The sequence below is a fragment of the Panthera tigris genome, chromosome C2 (genome assembly GCF_018350195.1).
Source record: "Panthera tigris isolate Pti1 chromosome C2, P.tigris_Pti1_mat1.1, whole genome shotgun sequence".
In the NCBI taxonomy this organism is placed as follows: domain Eukaryota; kingdom Metazoa; phylum Chordata; class Mammalia; order Carnivora; family Felidae; genus Panthera; species Panthera tigris.
The window spans coordinates 150,304,893-150,322,317 of record NC_056668.1 but is presented as its reverse complement, the minus strand read 5'-3'; positions in this window follow the sequence as shown (position 1 = coordinate 150,322,317).

Genomic DNA, 17,425 nt, shown 5'->3' with positions numbered 1-17,425 from the left:
GTGGGGACAGGACCCGGGGGCGGGAAGAGCGACCCGGGGCCCATGAGGAGAGACTGGTTTTATGCTACGGAGTCGGGGGGAGGTAAAGTCCAGGGGAAGTTTCCAGTGAGATTGTCCTATGCTAAAGAAGACTGCTAGGACATTGCAGGCCTAGCTATGGTCAAGTTAAGGTGGTTTCCCTTCTAGCAAAGCATTAGCATTCAGACAGTAAGGAGTTCCTGGAGAAACGTTTTACTCTGCGGGCCTCACGTATTTGCCAACCAGCGGCAGGTTATAAGGAAACTTAGTTCTATCTGCCTTTGTTTCCCACATCCGCCCTGGAGGGGTGATGGAGACTCGGGGCCTGCGGGACTACTGCGATCTCTATCGGTTAACCATTTGTTTTTCCCTTTTCCTTTGTTCTTGGGCCCTCAGAAGTGTCACACTTGTCCCACACTGTCCGCCTGTCCGCCTGTCCGCTTGTCTTCTGCCGCTTCGTCGTCGTCAAGCATCACCACACCAGGTGTAATCAGGCCATTTGTCGCGCTGGTTTTCCCCCACAGATGGTGGAGTCACTGGGACAGAGCCTTTCGCTAGCTGTGCCTCCAGGCCTCGGTCAAACTGTGTGGGAGGCGTATGCACGATTACGTAAGAAAAGTGCTTTTTCTCCTCCACGGAGGGCCGTTCACAGGTGGAGGCTGGGAACTGTGATCCAGGATTTGGAGAATGGGCAGAGCAGCGCCTGCAAGGAGGGGGACACCTGCGTTCTGGGTTTGCCTTTGTCTCGGGGCAGGAGCGTGACCCATGCAGAAGGGAGCGGTTCTATTTCCTGCCAAGAGCTGTGTGCCTCCCAAGACCCCAGCAACTCGTGGGTGTCTCCTTCAGCCGAGAAGTGAGAAGAACACACCCCATGGCCGGGGGCGGGGTGGGGGGGGGGACACTTCAGAGTTGCTGCGTGCCCCTCCCCTCCCGGGTGGCTGTGGCTGGCTGGGTGAGGTGTCCTCCTGGCTGCAAGGACTGGAGCTGCGGCTCAGCTCATGGCCGCGGCCGGACCTTTTTGGGTGAAGTTCCATAACTGAGGAAAAAAGTCACCCACAGGGACCAATGCATTAGAGAACAGGAACATGGAAGGATGTTCTCAGCAGACAACTACAGGCGTGTAGACTCAGGGCATTAAAGACGTTGCTCACCCCAGAAAGGAAAGCAAGGGCTGGTAAGGAGTGAAGACAGGGGTCATCGTGATGAGGGAGCATAGGGCAAGCTGACACCCCACAAGCCGCCCCACCCCCCCAATGGGACATGTGTGATGTTCCTCAGGCACTCCTGGCTGCCCAAGAGGGAAGGAAAGAACAGAAAACAAATGGTTAACTCATAGACATCACAGTCTTACAAGACCTGAGTCTCCATCAGTTTACAAATATCTTAGTAGGTTACAAAAAAAAAAAAAAGGCAATCTAATCAAATCTTATCAATAGTTTAATCACTAGGAACTCCCGACTGTCTTAATGCTAATGCTTTGCCAGAGGGAAAAATGACCTCAGCTTGACAATAGCTAGGCCTCCAGTATCCTGTGAGTCTTCTTTAAGAAACTTCCTCTCGACTTTATCTCCCCGAACCCCCCAGTATATAAACGGTCACCCCCCACACTTAGAATGCAGCTCTTTCTGCCCACGGGTCCTGTCCTCCGCTTTAATAACATCACCTTGTTTGCACCACAGATGCCTCAAGACAGATCTTGGGAGGAGAGTAGAAGGCAAGGATCTGTTTATAAAAATCCATAACCATCTTGAGGGGTTAAGGAAGAGTATGAGAGATTTTGTAATTTCTTCCTGTCTGTAGAGGGGAGCCAGATAAGAGGTGTCTTTTGTGTTTTCAGCAAAATTGAGGAAGAAGCTAATGGAGCTTTCCGCTGGCAGATTATTAGAAAACATTTTGACGGTGGTGGGCTAGATGTTGCCCAAGGGAGGTATTTTTTTTTTTTTGCATGTTATTAACATGTAAACCAGTAGACTTTGAATAAAGCAGATTACCCTCCAAATGTAGGTGGGCCTCATCCAATCAGTTCAAGGCTTTAAGAGAGCAGGCTAAGGTTCCCTGAGAAAAAAGAATTTTGTCTCCAGACTGCCCTGCAGATTTCAGACTTGCCAGTTCCTAAAATAAATCTCTCTCTCATATAAAACCCATGGGATAGGGGCGCCTGGCTGGCTCAGTCGGTTGGGCGTCCGACTTCAGCCCAGGTCATGATCTCGCGGTTCATGGGTTGGAGCCCCACATCGGGCTCTGTGCTGACGGCTCAGAGCCTGGATCCTGCTTCAGATTCTGTGTCTCCCTCTCTCTCTGCCCCTTCCCTACTCACACTCTGTCTCTCTCTGTCTTTCAAAAATAAGTAAACATTGAAAAAAAAATTTTTAAAAATTAAACCCATTTAATGTCTAATATGTACATTCTAGTGATCCTGTTTCTATGGAGAATTCTGACTAATACAAGTCTCAAGCTAATGCATGCTTTCACCTAACCTAATTTAACTCATTTGGTGTTCATGGCATTCTATCAGAAGTAAGTATTGTTGAGGGACAGCTGGGTGGCTCAGTTGGTTAAGCGTCCCACTCTTGATCTCAGCTCAGGTCTTGATCTCAGGGTGTGAAGTCTACTTCAGAATAAAAAGAAAAGAAAAGGAAGAAGAAAAGAAAAGGAAAGGAAAGGAAAGGAAAGGAAAGAAAAGAAAAGAAAAGAAAAGAAAAGAAAAGAAAAGAAAAGAAAAAAGTATTGTTGAGACAAGACCAAGGTATGAGTAGAAGCGGGTACCTTTACTCCTCTGATCCTTCCATCCTGTCCTCTCTGTCATGCTGTCCTTGTTTATTACCCTCTAAGTAACAATCATCTAGAGACCATCAGGGAGCCAAGATGAATGGGACAATGGCAGTGTCCCAGGCTGACAGAGCCCCTCTAGGTGGGATATGTGGATAGCTTGGACAAAGGTGTTTGGAGGCAGAGGTGGCTGGGAAATTCCTAGTCTTTAAAAGGACTATCTGGGGGCGCCTGGGTGGCTCAGTCGGTTAAGCGGCCGACTTCGGCTCAGGTCATGATCTCGCGGTCCGTGAGTTCGAGCCCCGCGTCGGGCTCTGCGCTGACAGCTCGGAGCCTGGAGCCTGCTTCTGATTCTGTGTCTCCCTCTCTCTCTGCCCCTCCCCCGTTCATGCTCTGTCTCCCTCTGTCTCAGAAATAAATAAACATAAACAAAATAAATAAATAAAACAGAGGAGGAGGGGGAATAATTCCTGGGAAGATAGCCACAAAATACACAAGACAATATCATCATCGTCTCCAAACGTGCCCCTTTCCTTATATGCTCCTTATCTCTCTGCCCTTCAGCCGGAGTTATCCTTCTAACTCTCGCATCATCACCTCGCTTAAACTGTTTTAGTTGCCCCATGCTACCTGTCTGACGCAGTCCCGTTTCTTCACTATGGCTTACAGAGTCCTCTAAGACCTCTTCCAAGGTCTTGCCTTCCAAGTCTGTCTAAGCCACTAACCCCTTGCCCGGCGCTGTCCCCAACTCTCACCCTCTCCATCTGCTTTCCAGGTACACCGATCCGTTTCTTTTCTTGATTCCTTCTTTCTTCTTTCCTCCAGAGCTCGATGCAAACGGTTTCTCTTACCTGGGACACTCTTCCATCACATGTTCACCTCAGAAAACTTATTTGTACCTCTTGCTGCTCAGGTTAGTTGTCCCCTTCTCCTGGGAAGGCTATATGGATCTCTTCTGTTCCGAGGCCAGGTTAGGTGTCTCGGTGCTCACATGTGTCATCTGTCTGCTTGTCAGCTGTGATGACGGAAGTGAGCTTGTCCTGTTCATTACTGTACCCCCAGGGCCTTCCACTGTGTTTTGACTCACAGAGCACGTACAATAAGTATTTGCTGAACACATAAATGAAATGACCAAGAAGAAAGTATGTAATAGTTACTAAACCTCCGTAAAATATTTATCTCTGGAAAGTGGGCTCAAGGGTGGTCTTTTTTATAGCTTTCTGGAATGTTCCAGATTTTCTTCCATAAGTCTTTATTGCCCGTGTGACAAACGTTGTTTGGAGAGTTGATTTCTGGTAACCTCCTCCATTGATCCTGGCCCTGACCTTGGGGACCCCAGAGGGCGTAGCTGTGCCTTTTGGTAAAGACTTCCACGTCGTCGTAGGTCTTGGGGAGAAACACAAACAAAAAGGAACAAGAGTGGTTCCCCTCCCCCCTTTTTTTTTTCTCACTCAGACATCCCTGGGCTGATAGGAAAGGAGAAGAGTGCAGAGCTGATTTTAGAAAAAAAAAAAATTAAGATCTTTTAAAAATTGTGAAACATACCCTACATGCAGAAGAGTATACAAAGACATATTCGAGTTTATGAAAGACAGTACCAAGGAACACCTGGGTGGTCATTACCCAGGCTGAGAGAGGAAATGTTACCTTATGTCAGAAGCCCCTGTGTATGCTCTGATTCCAGAGGCAATGGCATCCTGAATTCTATACGAATCATTCCTTTGTTTGGCTTTATTCTTTTTTTTTTTTTTTTTAACCACTTAGGTATGTGTCCCCAAACAAGGTTTATTACAATTACTGGCATTTTGACTAATGTTTGTTAACATATTTTAAGCTTTTAGATTTTTTATATCTGTTATATTTCTTGTTATTTTTTCTTTGCCTTTTTCTAGATTGAATTTTTAATCACCCAGTTACCCCTCTTTACTAATTTGGAGCCCACTTACATATATGTTAGACAATTTGATAAGATTACATAAGTTGCTGAAGTCTCTCATTTTTCCTCGTTATTTTCTTCTCCTCTCTCAGATTGGATAATTTCGATTGGTTTGCCTTCAAAGTCACTGTTTTTTTCTTCTGATACCTCCAACCTGCTGTTAATGTCATCAAATGAATTTTAAGAATTCAGTTATTGTAATTTTCATACTCTTTTCTTAAAATGTTTATTTATTTATTTTGAGAGAGAGAGAGAGCAGGGGCAGGACAGAGAGAGAGAGAGAGAGAGAGAGAGAGAGAGAGAATCCCAGGCAGGCTCCAGCTGTCAATGCAGAGCCTGACACAGGGTTCAATTCCACAAACTGTGAGATCATGACCTGAGCCAAAATCAAGAGTCAGACACTCAACCAACTGAGCCACCCAGCTCCCCACTGTAATTTTCAATTTTAGAATATCCATGTCTCTGTTTTTGTAGTTTCTATTTCTCTGTTGGTATTCCTTATCGGTTCATTCATTAAAAACAAATTTTCTTTTAATTCTTTGAACATAATTTTTCCACCCAAATTTTGAAATATATTTTTATCTAGGTTTAGAAATAGTTGACAGTTATTTTCCCTTAATGCGTTAAAGATCCATTCAGGCATTTATTCTTTCAACAAAGATTTGCCGTTCTTGTTAAGTACTGGTATAAATCAATAAAATATATATTACCTTTGTATGGGCAATATATTCTGCCTTTGTATGGGCACAATCTGGGCCAAGTGAACAAATTATTGCAAAATAGTACAATAAGTTCAAAGATAGAGTCATGAAAAGGTATATTAGTGGCATCAATCTGTCCTTCAGGGAAGACTTCCCAGAGAAAGGTAACATTGAGTTGGGTCTTCTAGTATAAGTACAAGGTAGATAAGAACTGGGGAAAATTCTGGGCACACAGGATGGCACATGCAAAGGCACAAAAACATGAAACACCATGTCGCACTGCTTAAAATTGTACAATGTATTACTCTTTCAGATGAGGCTGGAGAGTAAGTTTCATCCCTCTTGCACTCTCCTTTTTAAATTTTTTTTTAAAGTTTATTTATTTGTTACTGAGAGAGAGAGAGAGCGCGCACAAACTGGGGAGAGACAGACAGAGAAGGAGACACAGAATCTGAAGCAGGCTCCAGGCTCTGAGCTGCCAGCCTAGAGGCCGACGTGGGGCTCGAACCCACGAACCGTGAGATCATGACCTGAGCCTAAGTCAGATGCTTAACCGACTGAGCCACCTGGGTGCCCCTCCTTCTTTAAGTAAGTGGGGTCTGCAGAAGTAAGCCTCAGTCACAAAACAGTGTTTCAAATGATCTTATTATCCTTATTTTCTTAAATCTCTCCTTAATGTTTTCAAGCTCTGTGTCTCTGTGGCATGCATTTTGGTTAAGTTCTATCTTCTACTTTTCTAATCCTCTCTTTAGTTGTATTTATTCTACTGCTAACCTTGTCCTTTGAATTTTTAGTTAATTTTTTTTTCATTTCATTTATTTTAGAGAGAGAGAGCGAGAGAAAAAGAGAACATGAGCAGAGGAGGGACAGAGGGACAGAGAGAGAATCTTAGGCTCCATGCTCAGTGCAAAGCCCGACATGGGGCTCAATCCTATGACCCTGGGATCATGACCTGAGCTGAAACCAGAAGTCAGATGCTCAGCTGACTGAACCACCAAGGTGCCCCTCCAAAACCACTTTAAATTAAGTTATTATCTGAGGTTTTGCTGACCACTGGGAAAGAGTAAATCAGGTCTTCAATTTCATGTGAGGTAATGGCATGTGGTTAAAAAATTATAAGGGAGATAGTTCCTTTCTCTGTTCCACACTAAAGATCAAGACTTTCACTTTCTTGGGTTAAGAGTTAATGTCCCTATTAGTCATGGTTTTACTACGGATGCAGTCCTTTGGGGATCTAGCTTTAGGGTCATTATCCTCTTAGACTGTCCTGGGCAAGTTATCAGTTTCTCGTCTGTCTCTTTGCTCCTTGAGTAGAACAAGCTGCACTCAATTTCACAAAGTTTTATAAATGCTCTTAAGACTAAAGCTGGCATTGGCATTCTAATTAGTCCCTGCATGAGTATTCCTCTTTTTTCAGATCGTATATGCCTTCAAGAAGGTGGATTTTGTATTTTCAGACTGGAGGACGGAGACTTGGGTGCAGAAAGGCTTCCAGGATCAACATGCTGGGAGATAGGAAAGCAGGACTGGACAGATTGGGGATGTAAACTGTGAGGTCTTCACAGCTGAGCAGGAGCTGTTTTCAGTAGGGAGCTCTGGAGTTGGGATGACTCATCCGAGTTGTCCTAAGTTGGGGCAAGGGGCTTGCACCTTTTGTATTCCCTCCCACTGCATTATCAGAGATGAGGATCATCCTCAAGGAGCAGCACTAACCTTGGAGAAGGCAGTTTCTTTCCAGTGTGGGTGATTCTTGGGGAGGGTCTTAGCAGAGAGCCCTGAGCCACCCAGTCCTGAAGGGGGAACCAGTAAAACAAACCACCGCATCCACTACAAGGCCAGAAAGCAAAGGTAGAGGAACGTTAGAACTAGCAAATTACAATTTTGCAAATTTCAATGGAATCGTTGATCCAGGCAAGGATTATCAATGGCTGGACCATCCATGTTAAAAGGATTTGGTGAAAAGTTTTGAGACAGAATATTCACATGGTTCTAAAGGTTCTCCTCACTTTTTAATTACTTCAATTTAATTACTTTTTAATTACAAAGAAGGAAAAAGTGCCTTTATAATGGAGAGATCGGACAGACGCCACTTTCACTAAGAGATCAAACTTAATCTTCCCAATAATGGGAGAAACTGACCTCGTGTGCCTCCTGGTGTGGTGTCCACAGTTTTATCTGTCTTTGATTTCTGCCCAGCGTTCTAACCTTATCTAATCATGAAGAAACAATCAGACAAACTTAGTTCATGGGATATTCTACAAGACAACAGGCTTAGATTCATCAAAATTATCAATGTCTTTATTGGCAAAAAAGATGGGAGGAATGTCTTAGATGAGGGTTTGACAAACTCTGGCCCACATCCTATCTTTGTAAGTAAAGTTTTATTGGGACACATCGATACCCATTTGTTTACATATAATCAATCTATGGCTGCTTTTGTGCTACAAAGAGCTGAGGTGAATAGTTGAAACAGATACTTATCTGGCCCCTCACAAAAAAGTTTGTCAACTCCTGCCTTAGATTAACAATGACTAGAAACATGACCATCAACCAGAAATATAATGCTGAATTTCGATTGGATTTTGGATTTCTAAAAAAAGCTATAAAAGAAAATTTGGGGGAAATTGGAGAAAATTTGAATATGGACTATATTATTATATATTGTATATTAAATTAAATTATTGAAGCTATGTTACTTTTCTTGGGTGTGAAAATGGTTTTGTGGTTATGTGGGAGGAGTCCTTCCTCTTAGAAGATATATGCTGACATAATTAGGAGTTCAATATCAAGATGCCTGTAATGTATTCTTTTTCTCTGTGTGTGCATGTCTCCATGAAAAGAGATCAAACAAATGTAGAAGATTATCAAAATTGGCGAATCCAGATAAAGGTTATATGGTGTTTGTTATAATTACTCGTTGACTTCTCAGCTTTCAAATTTTTCCAAGTAAAAAGTTGGGGAAAGTGGAAACAAAAAAATCCCCACCTTTCTTTTTTTTTTTTTTCAATATATGAAATTTATTGTCAAATTGGTTTCCATACAACATCCAGTGCTCATCCCAAAAGAAAACCCACCTTTCTTAATCTTAATCCTTAATCTGGTTAAATATTCTAGAAGTCCGTTTTCAGGCTGCTTAAAATGGCTGGTTTAATTTTTTTGAAATCTAAAGATGAAAAAATTTGAAGTGAGTCTCCTCAGAGTCCCTCTGACATTCTCTTCCCATTCTCATGGTTAGAATGATGATTTCTGTCCGAGAGGAGGAGAGCTGAGTGCTTTTAGCCCATGGGAGGCCCAGGCAACGCTGGGCTGTAAGGGAAAAGCCACAGTGACTTAAAAACCTCTGGTTACATGGCCGTTAGCAGAGACAGCAGGTGGCCTCTCCTTTCAGTTCCTGCTGTTTAGTTTTGAACCTTAAGGAATGGAGTTTTCTAAACTAAAAGATGGTCCTACGTTCGAATCCCAGCGAGGCCACTTTCTGCTAGCGGGGCATGTCCAAGAAAGATAACCATCAACACCATAGAGGGTATTCAGGAGACGTTAGCTACGTGCCAGGCCCGGGCCTGAAAACTTCACAAATGTTCATTTCATTCTTGTCGTAGACTCTGAGTCTAAAGTTCTCTCTTGTCTAGCAAAAAAGCGGACGCAGGACTGAAGCGAGCGATGGCTAATGTCCGGGAAAAGACGAGAGCCCCGAATAAGGGTCCTCGCCCCGTATTTATTCAGATCAGAAGGCTTGCAAACGTGATGGGCGTGTACAAAGAGACAAAGAAACTGGGAACATCAACTTGTGGGTGTGAGGGGGAAAGGGGGGCTTTGAAGATGTACCGTGTTTGGGATTTGGGTCAATATAAGACAAAATCCACGCGCTGGGCAGATGGGTAGATGGTTGTTAACAGCAGACAGGAGGCGCCGTGCCTGTTTATCTTTGCCAGCCCAGGGGATGAGACAGACAGGGGAATAACCTCAGGGTTAATAAGGCACCTTTTGTTAACCATCTCCGCTCTGGGCTGCTTTGCCTGCAGCCCAGCGGTCCAAAGTCCAATCCACCAATTTACCTAACCTGGCCCTATTCTCCTATGAAAGCAGCTTTCTGCTATAGGACTAAATTTGGGGTGTTTTCACCCTGAATATCTAATCTTGTTATTCCTGTGTATTGGGCACCTTTGTGCCATTTCTATTTCAGGCCTTTGCCTCTCTCTATTTTTGGGGGTTCAGCACCCCCTCCCTATTTTGGGTGCCTTTTTACCTCCCTATTCTTGGCACCTTTGTGCCTCCCTATTCTCAGGGTGTCTTTGCACCCCCCTATTCTTGGAGTGCCAATCTGGTTTACCCAAACTCGGGTGTGAACATTTTATTGACTTTGTATTTCTTTGTGTCTTCTTAACCCATTGGTGTAAGTCGGGGGATTCCTAAGCTTATTCCCCACAAATTCTTACAGCCTTGGTGACTCAGTTAGATGTGCGACCGACTGTTGGTTTCGGCTCAGGTCACGATCTCACGGTTCGTGGGTTCGAACCCTGCATCGGGCTCTGTGCTGGCAGCGTGGAGCCTGCTTGGGATTCTCTCTCCCTCTCTCTCTGCCCCTCCCCCACTGGCTCTCTATCTCTGTCTTTCAGAAATAAATCAATAAACTTTTCTTACAACACTCTGAGGTAAGCTGTTGCTGTCATTCTCATTTTAGAGGACGAAACTGGGTCCAAATGTGTTAAAAGCTGGCTCAAAGTCTCCCAGCTGGGAATCGCACCAGGCTGTGTCCCTCTGGAGGTCCTGCCTGTCACCCTGACACCATACAGCCTTCCAGATATGGCTTTGGGGAGAAGAGTCATGGTGAAAGGCAACCGGCTGGTGGCTTGGCTTTGAGGAGGGGCCAGTCCAGGTGCATAACCTTTAACACCTTGAGGCAGAACGTGCACCAGATCGAGCACAGAGGTCTCCCTCACCACTGGGCCATTCCAGGTGAGGTCCCTGCAATACAGCCTTTCGGGGATCCAACCCCAATCCACGAAATGGGAGATCCTTGATGTGGAATGACATAAAAGTCCATCACATTCGGTTCTGGGTGGCAGGTGGGTTGGCTAGAAAGTTCTAGGAGGCCAGCCTTTCTGCTGAAGATATGTGCCTGAACGTCCTCTTCCTGGAAATCTGAATGTTTACTCTGCATTGCCACACACTCTTCCACTGGGAGCAGGGCTTCCAATCAGCTCGGCCAGAGAGGCTCTCTCGTGGGGGCCGGGGCAGGAACCAGGCACAGATGTTCTCAGGGGATGGAAGCATGAGCTCAGGGGAAGATCATGCACTTGATCTTGTCACCTTGAAGCTGTACCCCAAACTTCCTTACCTGTTGCAGGTGGGCAATGGCGGGACTGACTCGGAGGGACTGAGTTCTCAGGCTTTGGGAGCTGCCCTGTGGTTGGGTGACAATCAGGCCAGGGGCTTTGGAGGCTGCAGGCGCCCTTGGCATGGTTCCCTAGCTCGGTGCCTCTGTGTGGCACACACTCACAAAAGATACTTCCTTCCTGTGAGTCAGTTTGTCCTGGGATGTTGGCCTTTCCCTGGACGGCACGAGGCCACCCTTTTGGGTGTGCGTGATTCCCAGACTACCGCACCCTGGCCAGGTTCCTTGACTTGCAAACACAAGAGAGGGAGTCATCCTGCAGAGGGCCTCCTGGCACCTCTCCTGTCCCATCAAACCCAGAGGCGTCCCAGCTGGAATAGAGGACTCTTCCTAGGGCCTTGGATTCATTTCCAGATAAGTCGGAGCTCCTTCTGTCGATTTTTAGACAGACACTATTTGGATTTTGCACATGGCTGTGAAAGCAGAAGCAGGATTTCGAATGCTGGGGATTGAAGAGAAGTTTTGCAACTCACACCCCAAAGGAGAAGTATGGGCCTCCTCGGCTTCCTCCTGGCAGTGGACATCAATGTCCTCGCACTAGTGACCGGCAGGCAGTGGGCAGTAAAATAGAACTGCGCCACGCCAGCGGGAGAGCGAGGGTACGGAAGGCTCCCAGCTCCCCTCCCTCTTCAGCGGAGGGTCTGAGCTGTGAGGGCCGGGCCTCTCCGGCTGAGAGACCCAGGAGCTCAGCCCGCAAGCAGGAAGCAGGCCCGCGGTTCCCGAGGCGGCCTCCGGCTGGGACCACACTGTGCATGGGGAGGAGGGGGCATGTGGGACAGCAGGTGCTACCCTCCTCTCCTCTCACTAGGCCGCCCCAAGCCCTTCCTACGGTTCCTCACCCGCTGCCCCTCTGTGGCCCGCCTTTCTGGCTGGGGATTGTGGCTGGAGGGCAGACCTGGGAAAGGACTTTATTTATTTATTTATTTATTTACTTATTTATTTATTTATTTAGACAGCACAGGAGGAGCAGAGGGAGGGGGAGAGAGAGAGAACCCCAAGCAGGCTCCATGCGGTCAGCACAGAGCCCAGCGCGGGACTCAGTGTCATGAAACTGGGAGATCATGACCTGAGCCGAAACCAAGAGTCGGACGCGTAACTGACCGAGCCACCCAGGTGTCCCTGGGAAGGGACTTTAAAGAGAAAGGGAGAAGGAAAAGGAAAGGGGGCCCAGAGGGCTGGAGGTTGGGGACAGCTGTGGAGGCCTGATCCAACTCCACGCTGAGCGCCTTCTGCCAGAACTAAGCAAATCCTTACAATCTCATGATGGCGGTGCTGTGGGAAGGCGCCCCCAGGCCCCCCTCAGGCCTCCGACGGTTGGGGGTGCAACGGGCCGCCGGGCCCCGAGTGGCACCCTGTCCAGGGATGAATGTGGTAGGAACACCGGGGCAGATCCACCCTGGGGAGCCGTGGGACTCCTCTGGTGGCGACTTGGCCTCCTGACACCCCAGCGGCCTTGTCCAAGCTGTCCTCCCTCTGCCCAGCAGGGGACACATCTACATGGTGGTCTAAGGAATCCCCAAGCTCCCCATGCCTCCCCACTTCCCCGCACGTGTCTCTGTGCGTCTCAGCCCCTCCCCGGCCGGCTCTGCCTCTCTGATGGCCTGAAGCGGCAGAAACCCCAACTAGGAACGAATGTTACATCTATTGGAAAACCCAGGCACAGAGAGATACGGTGAATCGCTTCGAGTTTTGCGGCCAGTACGTGGCCACGCTGAGACTCGAACTTACCCGTCATCTGCTCTCGGTGCCCTTTCACACCTGGGGCAACTGAGTCTGAGACAAGTTTGCGGGTGAGCACTGAGTCTGAGTCACATGGTTCTTGTGGCCCAGACGCCCCAGGGTGCATATGAGGCCCAGTGAGCACCGCCCCTCAGTGGTCTGGGGCCCGGGGCTCCCCTGGGTGGGGATGGCCTCTCCCTGTGCCTTTCTGGAGTCACAGGGGCAGCTCACGGGTCACTTGTCAGGGACAAGTGTATGTGTTGATGGCACCCCCCGTTTGCCTGGCATCCGTGTCTCCTGGGAGCTGGGTGTGGTGCACCCTGGAGCCCCCAAGCTGCTGCGGGCTTGCTGGCTTCCACGTGGATCCGGGGAGACGGTCTTGCTCCCCAAAGGGTCTGGCAAAGTTCCCGGGAAGGGCTGGGGCCGATGCCTCCTGCTTCTCCTTCTTTTGCATTGCTGGGTGCAAATACCTCTGCACAGAAGCAGCTCCCTTAGCTACACGCCAGTCACCCCAAAAAGACAGCTTCCTGCTGGCCGGCGAACGGCTCCTGTCTGGGTCCTGGGAGGGCTCGGACGACAGGTCCCGCCTCAGCTGAGATTCAAACTTGTGTCCGCCTTGGTGAAGGGATGTCCTGCTCTTCTTGGAGTCGGTGCTGGAAGGACCTGGAAGAAAGGGAAGCAACAGAAGCTGGGATGCGAAGCGATGAGTGGACAAGGGGGGCAGCAACGGAAGAGGGAGGGTGCGTCTCCAGAGACATCAGGCCCCCACCGGGAGCAGGTCTTTTGGGCGGGCGTGCTTGCTTGGCTCGTCCGGACTGTGAGGGCGGCTGGACGGTCTGTCAACAGGACCTCCTGAGCCTCCAGGATCACTGCTCTTTGAAGCCATCAGCTGGCTGCAAGCTCCTCAGTGGTCCCCTAGGTTCTCACGGGGCTGCCTTCTTCCTCCTCTGCACACAGAAAATCCCACCTCCAGGTTGTAAAGCCACTGGCACTACCTTGTACCAACTTGCCCCGCTTTGCCGTCCCTGGAAGGGGTGTGTGCGTGTGTGTGTGTGTGCGCGCGCGTGTAAGCAGACACACGTGTGTGCCCAACCCGGGGCTCTGTCTCTGCCCCACTCACCCCTGGCTGCACGGCCCCAGGAGCCACAGTATGGCAGTGGTGATGGGTTGGGGGGCTGGGGCAAGACCACCAATCAGGGCTGGGGGGGGGGCTTTTGTAGAGATGACACAGAGAAAAGGGCCCCCTGTGAAGGCGAGCCCCGTGTCCTCCCTCAGGCGGTGGCCTCCGATTGGAGTGGCCCCGGGGAGGAGTGGCCTGGAGCAGGAGCTCAGCTTTTCAGGAGGTCAGAGGCAGCGCTGGGGAGGGGGAGGCAGTTGGAGGGGCCGGCAGATGGGGGTGACAGTAGGGAGAGGCTGTTTGGCGGAAGGGCCTGGGGTGTGGGACAGCAAGGAGCCCGCCACTGGGAGGGTAGGCTGTGTGGGGCGGGGCAGGACCCGAGGGGCCCCTGCAGCCGCCTGTGTCCCACGTCTCCGCCGGCGTCTCCTCCCACGCGGGGACCACACTTAGCCGCCAGCCTCTTCCTCCCCAGGCTGAAGAATTTCCCACCTCGTCGGTTTCTAAAGTTGCCACCACAGCGCCCACATTACCTAACTCCTCTGCCTACAGCCTTCCTCCTCCGACCTTGGATGGCCCTGAGGTTCTACCACCCCTCCCCCTGGGCACACGGTCTTTCATTTCTCTCACTCCTTCTCTCCGGATCCATTCAGATCTGTCCCATTCGGTTGGGTGCCAGGCCCTGTGGGGCAGGAAAAGGCAAGGGGATTTTCACCTAATATTTTTCTGGTTACTTTCCAAACGTCTAAATTGCTTAGGCAATGGTAGAGAGGGGAGGTTCCTCTTTTCCTTCCTTCTAGGCTCTGAGAAGTTTCCTCGGGCAGGAGGGGGCTGGGAATGTATAGATGCTGGTCCCAGAGAGCAAGGCCCCGCCCCCGCCTCCTGGCAGAGCTCTGGAGATGCCGTCAGTGCCTGTGAGGTCCAGGGGCAAAGGGGATCCGTGCCCTGCTTCCTGGGCAGGGTCTTGGAAAGGAGCAGACCCCGAGAGAGGGATCAGATCTAGGCAGACAGGGCCATCACCTGCACACCCCGTGCTGGGCTGGGGCACAGAAGCAGCGGAGTGAACTCTGGGCCCACGGGGTGGCGCAGAGAAGCGAGGATGTGAGTTTGACCTGAGGGCTAAGACCCACCGGGAGGGGAGACGGTCCTCTTGCCTGGCTCGGTGGCTGGCGTGGAGAGGGGAAGGAGGCTGTCTGGTGGGCATGTGCATGGAGAGAGGGGATGAAGGGAAGGGTAGCTACTAGGTAGGATTGCACAGAGCTGCAAGCAGCAGAGAAACCCAGGGATACAGCGGGAGGTTCTGTGACTTCCGCACTAGGGCGGCCCAAAGTGGATACAGCACTGTAACAACATCACCCAGGTCATGTTCGCCTTCTGCCTTCCTTCCTTTTTTCAAAACGTTTATTTGTTTTTGAAAGAGAGACACAGAGTGCAAGTGGGGAGGGGCAGGGACAGAGGGAGGCACAGAATCCGAAGCAGGCTCCAGGCTCCGAGCCGTCAGCACAGAGCCCGACGCGGGCCTCGAACTCACAGACCGGGAGATCGTGGCCGACTGAGCCAGCCAGGTGCCCCACACCCTCCTTCTTTATCATCCTGTTACTAGGAAAAAGAAGGAGCAAGTTGTGGGTTTTGATTTGGGAAATAAATTTGGTTCATGCAAATGATCCATCCTTAAAAATGAATCATAATTATAGAAGTGCCTTCTTCTTTAGTTATATTTAAATACTGCTCACAAATCTCAGTGGGCTAACTATAGCTAACTCCTGTAACTTCAAGTTGCCTCCTGCTCGAATGGTAAGATTTTATCAGGGGAAACTTAGTCGCTATTTGTCTTCCCCCCCTCACCCCCAGCTCTCTGGAAATATAATTTACACGTAACACTGTACACATTTAGGACGTACAGCCTGATGATTTGACCCACATACATGTTGCAAGTTGACTATCACGGTAACTTTAGTTAACACATCCACTGCCACACAGAATTACCTTTCTCTGTGTTTGGTGAGAACATTTAAGATCGCCTCTCTGGGCAAAGTCCAACACGGTATTGGGAACTATAGTTGCCGTGTTGCTCATTGGATCCTCAACTTCTTCGTCTTGTAACTGGGAGTTTGTATTCTTTCACCAGTATCTCTCCATTCCCTCCACCCCCCAGCCTCTGGCAACCATTCTACTCTCTGTTTCTATGAGTCTGGCTGTTTTAGATTTCATACAGAACTGAGATCACACAACACTGGTCTTAGTCTGACTTGTTTCATTTAGCATAATGACCTCAAGTTTTATCCATAGCGTCTCAGATGTCTGGATTTCCTTCTTTTTTATGGTTGGATAATATTCCATTGAATCTATCTATCATCTATCTATCTATCTATCTATCATCTATTATCTATCATCTATCTATCTACCTACCTATCATTTATCTATCATCTATCACCTATCTATCATCTATTATCTATCATCTATCTATCTATCTATCTATCTATCTATCTATCTATCATTTATCTATCCCCTATCTATCATCTATTATCTATCTATCTATCTATCTATCTATCTATCTATCTATCTATCATTTATCTATCACCTATCATCTATTATCTATCTATCTAAATATCTATCTATCTATCTATCTATCATTTATCTATCACCTATCTATCATCTATTATTTATCTATCTATCTATCTATCTATCTATCTATCTACCTATCTATCATTTATCTATCACCTATCATCTATTATCTATCTATCTATCTATCTATCTATCTATCTATCTATCATTTATCTATCACCTATCTATCTATCATCTATCTATCTATCTATCTATCTATCTATCTATCTACCTATCTATCATTTATCTATCACCTATCATCTATCTATCTATCTATCTATCTATCTCTCTATCTATCTATCATTTATCTATCACCTATCTATCTATCATCTATTATCTATCTATCTATCTATCTCTCTATCTATCTATCATTTATCTAGCACCTATCATCTATTATCTATCTATCTATCTATCTATCTATCTATCTATCTATCTATCATTTATCTATCACCTGTCTATCTATCATCTATTATCTATCTATCTATCTATCTATCTATCTATCTATGTACCTATCTATCATTTATCTATCACCTATCATCTATCTATCTATCTATCTATCTATGTACCTATCTTTTATCTATCCCCTATCTATCATCTATTATCTATCTATCTATCTATCTATCTATCTATCTATCATTTATCTATCACCTATCATCTATTATCTATCTATCTAAATATCTATCTATCTATCTATCTATCTATCATTTATCTATCACCTATCTATCATCTATTATTTATCTATCTATCTATCTATCTATCTATCTATCTATCTACCTATCTATCATTTATCTATCACCTATCATCTATTATCTATCTATCTATCTATCTATCTATCTATCTATCTATCATTTATCTATCACCTATCTATCTATCATCTATCTATCTATCTATCTATCTACCTATCTATCTACCTATCTATCATTTATCTATCACCTATCATCTATCTATCTATCTATCTATCTATCTATCTATCTACCTATCATTTATCTATCACCTATCTATCTATCATCTATTATCTATCTATCTATCTATCTCTCTATCTATCTATCATTTATCTAGCACCTATCATCTATTATCTATCTATCTATCTATCTATCTATCTATCTATCTATCTATCTATCATTTATCTATCACCTGTCTATCTATCATCTATTATCTATCTATCTATC